We start from the raw sequence: 7,752 nt of genomic DNA, 5'->3' as shown, positions 1-7,752 counted from the left end.
ACTTGCAAATGTAGACAACGATGTGCATTACTCCGCTGAAGGTTATTCATGATTTATTAAATGCAGTATTGAACAAGCATCAGCGGTCAGGTGACAGCTTCAAACATCCACCAGATGGCGCCAAAGGACGCGATACTGTTGCATGGCTTTCAAGCGTCGCTTGTTCAGGAGGTGCATCGCTTGTCACGGCTGCTGCTTGATGCTATATATATTTCTATAGAAAATTTATAAAAATCTTAAATAAGGTAACCCTTTAAGAAACATGAATCTACACTGAGCGTCGCCTGCCATTCGCGACAGCAGTAACGTGCATTATTTCATTGTTGACTGAACTGCAGTGAACAAACATTTGGCCAAAGAATGGACCACGATGGATGTTTGTTTCTCTCGCGCTCAATCCTGCTCGTGTGAAACTCAAACTGCATAATAATTGGAAAAGAGATGCTACTAGGACAAAAAAAAAATGCTAACATAAAAGTAAATGATAATTAAATGTTTAAAACCAGAAATACCAAACAAAACAGTACATGCTTGCATAGCAAGACATCGAGGCGATATAAACTGCGTCCTCTTGCGGCGAATAAGCGAACCTGCGTTTGAACCCTCCGAGGCTCCGTACGAAAGAAAACCTCTATGCCTTTATTCGCACACCCATCATCTCTCCTCGCCAAAAAACACAGAACGGACAGATGAAAATACACGGCAAAATATTTAGTATCATCACTGGAGTGTACGCTGCTGTCAAGGGCTCTCAATAACATGGAGATATATAATATTCCTGCAATATGGCATAATCCTTTCTTTCCGAAAAATGAATTAATCGACGTTGTCGGCAGAAAGAAATAACGCTATCCGGCAAGTAACTCCCTCGTTTGATATGGATATTACGATCAAACTAACTGTATTTCACACAGATGACACATTTATGGCTGAAACTGACAGTTCTGAAATAGACAGTCAGCTGAAGTGAATAGAAGAAAGATGAATCCCTTATAGAGGAGCTCCCTAGCTTGCAAAGGATTAAGGTAAGCAATGACATGTTTGTGTTCATGGTTTGCAAATTTGAAACATTTTTTTTTCCATCTCTGCATGACTTCCTTTGAACGATGCTCTTTGTTGGTTTTCTCTGATATCGCATGCTATCTCTATTGCCTGCCATCTTAATCAAGGCGTAGAGATATTCCACGAAGAGATGCTTCCTGTACAATCTCAACTCTTGGCCAGATCGCAATACCACAAAATAGGCTTTATTTTCATCGACATGCACATTTCAGCTCCTCCCAGCAGAGTCGAGTATAGGGATGATGCTGTGTAATGGTACCCACAGCATCCATGGACAGCATCTTGCCCAGTGTCTCCAGATTGGAAGCTGGCAGGACATGTGAGACTTTGTGGCCGAAGATCTATGAGCATGGAGAAGAATTCAGAGTAACACTTTTTATAAAGTCTGTATGAATAATGCATTGCAGTGGTATTTTGAATGCATTCTTAAAATGCATCTTTTAATCACATATTCTTATTAATAACAAACAACATTATAATGCCTATTTATACATCGAAAGAGTGACTTAAAACATGATTAAAGCCGTATTGCATGTCTATACTCTTTCTTAAGCACGAATAGGTACATTTGAAAATCTTTGGTTAACATTTTTATGAACATTTTTGAATCCATTTTGTTTGCAGACTTAATGGAAAGTGTTTATTGAATATTGCGTGGTAAGCTTTCTAGAGGTGGTTTATGAATCAAGGCCAGAATAACTAGAAATTTGTTGAATATTTACAAAAGTTTGGCACATAATATTTCCTATTAACCTTTTGATTAGTAAATTATTGATGAGAGCACATCATGGCACGTTAGTCTCACGGCAACTGCTGTTTATGGGGTCCAATTAACATGCAGCTGTTCTCTCTATTTATTTAATCAGTGATAGCAGTATATCTTTTTAATTGCACATATTGTAATACAGTCCATTCTTAAATAGATATCAGATTTGTTTATTATAAGCTCATACAGTAAATGGCATTGAGGCACTTTCCCAAAACCTCAATTTTTTTTCTTTTCTGATGTTTTAAGGGGTTTTAGGATTGCTTGTTTCACTTGTAAACAAACCATTTTTCTTTCTTTAACCTTTCAGAATCCTTTATCGGGTCTGTTTCTGCTGAATATTTTCCGTCTTGGATGTTACAGTCACAATCCCTAACAATAACACACATTGTCAGTAAGGACTGAATCTGTTTGAATAGGTTTTGCTTTAAATTTCAATTAAATAAAATATATAAATATAATTTTTTTTCTTCTTTAAATAGACTAGCATTATTTCCAATTATTCTTATTGGGTTTAAAGGCTATTCCAGTTGTTTTAAACTACTTTTAACAGTGTTATGATGGTGAACATAAATATACACATATCACTGACAGGATGGAAAGTTAAGGTGGCAGTTTGTTGTTTCAGTTTGACTCATTTGCAGTCAATCACTTTTGCTGTCTGATATGTGATCCATTAGTTCTCAGTGGATCCTCTAAATGACTTTCTCTCAGCGTCTGTATCTGTTCCTCTCATTCACCCACACAATCTGCTTTTTAAGCTCTCTTTCTACAGCGCGATACCCGAGAGCCCAAGGGCGGATTGTCCGTTGGTCCATTTTGCAGTTTGTTTTAAACAGGAGCTGCTCTGTTTGGCTAATCTACCTCCATCCACCAGAGATAAATGACCTTTTGAGTCTGCTGCGATTCCTTTTCTTGCTTGATGGGAATGGTTTTGATTGGAAATTAGGGGCAAATGTATATTGTGTTTTATTGAACAGTGCAAATTTAGATCACTGGTCATACAGATGAGAAATCATTGGGTGTTGGGATTTGTTGTCATGGGAACAGTAAGACCCCGTGACACAAAGGTGGCGTGAAGTGGACTGCTTTGTTTTGAACGCCGGCTTTGTCTGATTTTTGTCTCTTCCTCAAAGTTTAAAGTTCATTTTTCTGCACTCATGAGCACGGAAATAACAAATTATTAATGATATCAGACCAAGTCTAGTTGCGCCCGGAAGTACAGAATGTGTTTATCGTTTATTTCTTAGGGAGTTGCAAGGGCATTTAGGTGAATGGGGATAATCATGTCTAAGTCTATCCAGATGCCAACTTAGAGGTCCGTCCAAACGAAGGCTTCAGCTGGGGCGGTTTAATTTGTCTCTTGGCTCGGAGTAGAGTGAGCAGCTGGACTTGAGGCAGGCAAAAGCTGGGGCCGCCGCGGTCTGTGGAGCTTACAAGCTAACAGAGCTGGAGCGCAGCCACGCAAGACTTCCTTCTGCTTGTTTGTGTGCTGTGATATAGACTGTGTATAGAGACAATGCTGTCTCATAATTAGCCGCTCGGGTTCACACGTTGGTGCGATGACTTACCTTTGTGATATTCCGAATTAGATACATTTCAAACCCTGAAAGGACTCGATTATGTAACTGTTTAGTGTTCATTTAAGGCGGCTGAAACTATGTCAAGCTTGAGCTAGCCTTACAGGAATATTCCACATTCCATACAAGTTGAGCTCAGTCGACTGCGTTTTGTGATATAATGTTGATTACTACAAAAAAATAATTCAGACTCATCTCACATTTTCTTAAGGTTACAGTTTTTGGAGCATTTGGAAGCAGAAATGTGAAGCGGCGTTGTTACTGTTAAACTAAAACTTATTTCTGTTAATTGAAAGCTATATATATATATATATTAGATGGAAAAACTTAGCTAAAATGGACATTTGAAATTTTGCATTTGAAACTGACATAAAAGCTAGCATTAAAAGTTGCAGTACAACTAAAACTAAAATAAAAAAATGAATTAAGCTAAGTCGAAATATTAAAATACAAATTAAACATTAAAAACATAACAAAAATACTATAACTTAAACTAAAATTTAAATGAACACTAAAAATACGAATAAAATATAACATTAATAAATATTACAATAGTATAAAAATAATGCAAACAAAAATGATGTGAAGCTCTTTGATTAATTCTTGTGTATTATTTCGTCTATAAAGCGAGTACTTTTATGTTCACGGATTGGCTCCAATTACTTCCATTACAAGTTCCTCACTGTAACCCAATATTTGATTTGTTTTGTTGTTGTTTTCAAGAACAAGGAGGCACAGATTGAACTCATTTTTTCTAACAATTAACTGCTTATTAATTTTGTTAAACTGCAATGATTAAATATTACATGGTTTTAACTACAGTATTAATGACATATTAGTAATATTATTTCCATTTTTACACCTCTGTATTTTTCAGACATCTCATTTTCTTGCATAGTCAAGCTATTGTAGAGAGGGTAACACAACACAACACAACACAACACAGGATCTTGTAAGTGATGTTTACATCACAGGAGTGAGTTGAATGTGTTTTGAAAAGTGTAGGCTACGCTCGTGGTGAGATTGAAAGCGTAGCTGAGTGGGTCTCCAAGCACCATTCAGTATAATCAGAAATTGATGTCACGTTTGCATCCCACTGAACAGGTGCTGGCCACAGATTTCCAGCCAGAGGAGGATGGAAGCCTGCAGGCAGACAAGCACACTTTTAATGTGGAAAAATCATCTTAGGTCAAGGAATTTTAGGTGGATATTTTCAATATGTGGGCTCTTAGCTGCCTCCCACTCAATATGAAGCATCTAATTAAGCTCATTTTAATCGTTAGCGATTTGTGGGTGGGGTTTTCTTCTGGGATGTTTTGCTGAGTCTGACTTTGTAACCCAATTTGGGCTTGACAGCTTTAACTAGAGTATTGCCAAAGCTGTTTGAAGCGTATGCAAAACAACTTATGCCTGTATTATGTTTCTTTTTAAAGAAAATTGATGTAGGGTTCCTCACTGATTTTAGTTTTTGTTTTAGTAGTACCTGTGAACGATGCATTGTTCTGTTGTGTATTTTTTCCTCTAGAAGCGTAGCTGAGTGGGTCTCCAAGCACCATTCAGTATAATCAGAAATTGATGTCACGTTTGCATCCCACTGAACAGGTGCTGGCCACAGATTTCCAGCCAGAGGAGGCAAGCACACTTTTAATGTGGAAAAATCATCTTAGGTCAAGGAATTTTAGGTGGATATTTTCAATATGTGGGCTCTTAGCTGCCTCCCACTCAATATGAAGCATCTAATTAAGCTCATTTTAATCGTTAGCGATTTGTGGGTGGGGTTTTCTTCTGGGATGTTTTGCTGAGTCTGACTTTGTAACCCAATTTGGGCTTGACAGCTTTAACTAGAGTATTGCCAAAGCTGTTTGAAGCGTATGCAAAACAACTTATGCCTGTATTATGTTTCTTTTTAAAGAAAATTGATGTAGGGTTCCTCACTGATTTTAGTTTTTGTTTTAGTAGTACCTGTGAACGATGCATTGTTCTGTTGTGTATTTTTTCCTCTAGTGTAGTTAATATAAAAAAAGACTAGAAATGTAAAGCAGGCAGTGTTGTGTTTGGAGAGTGTAGATATTGTTCCTAAGAACTCCCACTGTCTGCCATTGGTCGATGAAACAGATAGTCCCACCCCTAAACTCACACCATTGGTTGAGCCATGTGTTGAGTTGATCGGATGCTCAAATGAATATATCTGTGTAACACCTAGTGTTATACTTTAGATAGAAGCAACAATTTTTACATTAAGCAAATAATAACGTGATCGTAAATGTACATCACAAAATATTGGCAGAATGGACAACACTTTAGGCTATTAGACAATATTACTTGTCAATACGGTGCAATGTTCAACTCATAGGAGTGGCAACAGGCCAGTAACCTTGATTAACGAAGGTCTTTATGTCCCAGATCCATATATTCCTGTAGCGAATATCAATGTCTTAGTCTTATTCATTAAGATTTTATTAAGAGTCAAATTAAAAGTCGTAAAAAGCGACCTCCTCTGTTTTTAACACCTCTCCAGAGTTGAACAGGATGAAACGCTCTTTACATTAATAGAAGTGTAAGTGTTTTATGAAGTGGCATGTAGCGTATGTTGTTTGCAGAGCTCTAGATCAGTGTTTCCCAACCTTTTTTTAGTCGCGGCACCCTTTGGAAATTTTAACAAACATGTGGCACCCTACAAAATTAATTTTGTCACAATATTTTAATTTCTAACTTCGATATGATAATTTGAAAAGTATAGATATTCAGTACAACAGGGAAGAACTGCAGAATATAATGTCATACAGATATTTTTAATATTATTAAAAAATTTTGTCCATCAATGGTGGCAATCAGTAGGCTAATTTCTAATGAAAAGACCTATTTATAGGTAGGCTGTAGGCTTTTATACATGTGTAAACATTATTTAATTACCATTATAACTAGCTATCTCACAATGTTTTGCTCACTCAGTGTTTTTTTTTATTTTACAGTGGGGTAATTTTGGTGCAGTAGCACGAGTTTTGAATTGAATAAAAAATGACAAGTAAGCAGTCAGTAATAAAATAAGAACAAATAAAGAAATTAATAATGATAGCACAAATAAAAAATAACAACAGGCCTTCGAATTAAATAAATTGCTTTTTAGTTTTTCAGGTAGGTCTAACAGTAGGGTTAAGATATTTAACTTTTTTTTTTTGTGGCAGTGCTGGTAAGTGAGTGAGTGGATGCAATCCCCTTTTTTTGTTACTAGTTTGTGAAAGTGAACATATTTTTTGGCCTTCTGCAAAAAATAAAATAAATAAATAAATAATTATAATAAAAAATGGCAGTATATAATGCAGTCTAATTAAAAACAAGACCACAGTGCGACTAATTGTATTTGTTTATGGTGTGACATGCCAAATACTGTATCATATTATACTCCTAGTGTAATGTCACACCATATTACGTTGCATGCTGTTAGAACAGTCTGCAGCCTAATTGAAATCAACTACCATTATTGTAGCATGTCCACTTTCATAGAGCAACAATGCTTTAAATGTACCAATTTCAACATAGAGAGGGTAGAAACATGTTTTGATGTTTATTTCGAAATTCTCAATAGAAATTTATGAAGCCTTAGGGGAATATCAGTATCAGATGAAATCCTAGAGCTTTCTGACCAATTTTGTTTACTGGTTTTTAAAAAAAACAGGTTTCTATATTATTCTCAAATATGCATAAAAATATGTTGAACATGCAAATGGTAAATTATATGGATCTTTATAAAATGACCTGCCAATATCTGGCAGCTATAGGTTTTGGAGCAAAGCAATAGAGATTTTCAGTAGAAAACAACTATAATGTAATTAGTTACATTCACACCTCACTAGTTCATACATGCCTTCAAGTGTGATAAGTTTACCACTTACCACTTTCTTTTTTGGCACCCTGAAAGAGCAGCCCATAGATATAAATAGCGTATCCCCAAACGCTATGTCTAAGGCTATAATGCTGGAGTGGCTAGCAGTAAATCTGTAGCTGAGGGAGCAACACCCTCAGTTCTCAATCCGAGACGGGGGCTCGACCTGCAGCATGTTTCAAAAGTGGAACAGCTAGCAGTTATTCAGCTGAGGGAGCAACACCCTCAGTTCTCAATCCGAGACGGGGGCTCGACCTGCAGCATGTTTCAAAAGTGGAACAGCTAGCAATAATTTACTTAGCTGTGGGAGCAACCTAATTCTCAGTCGAGAAGGGGGCTCGACCTACAGCATGTTCCAATGCTGGAACGCTAGCAGTAGTTTACCTTAGCTGAGGGAGCACAAACCCAGCTCTCAACGAGAGGGGGCTCGACCTGCAGCATGATTGTAAAATCAGAAGGGT

At 36.8% G+C, this 7,752-nt stretch overlaps 1 protein-coding gene across 1 annotated transcript in view; it reads left to right on the top strand.

Moving 5' to 3' along the window:
* Window positions 1-620: 620 nt before the first annotated feature.
* LOC107599894 (beta-1,4-galactosyltransferase 2-like) overlaps window positions 621-7,752 on the top strand; it is a 136,984-nt gene continuing 129,852 nt past the window's right edge. The window contains exon 1 of the mRNA XM_016291614.1: window positions 621-1,025. The gene's annotated coding sequence lies outside the window, so the exon portion shown is untranslated. The remainder of the gene's footprint in view (window positions 1,026-7,752) is intronic.

This window comes from Sinocyclocheilus grahami, unplaced genomic scaffold, assembly GCF_001515645.1.
Source record: "Sinocyclocheilus grahami isolate Dianchi unplaced genomic scaffold, SAMN03320097.WGS_v1.1 scaffold274.1, whole genome shotgun sequence".
Lineage (NCBI taxonomy): Eukaryota > Metazoa > Chordata > Actinopteri > Cypriniformes > Cyprinidae > Sinocyclocheilus > Sinocyclocheilus grahami.
Note: the sequence above shows the minus strand (reverse complement) of the source record. Positions and strands in the feature narration are given on the sequence as shown.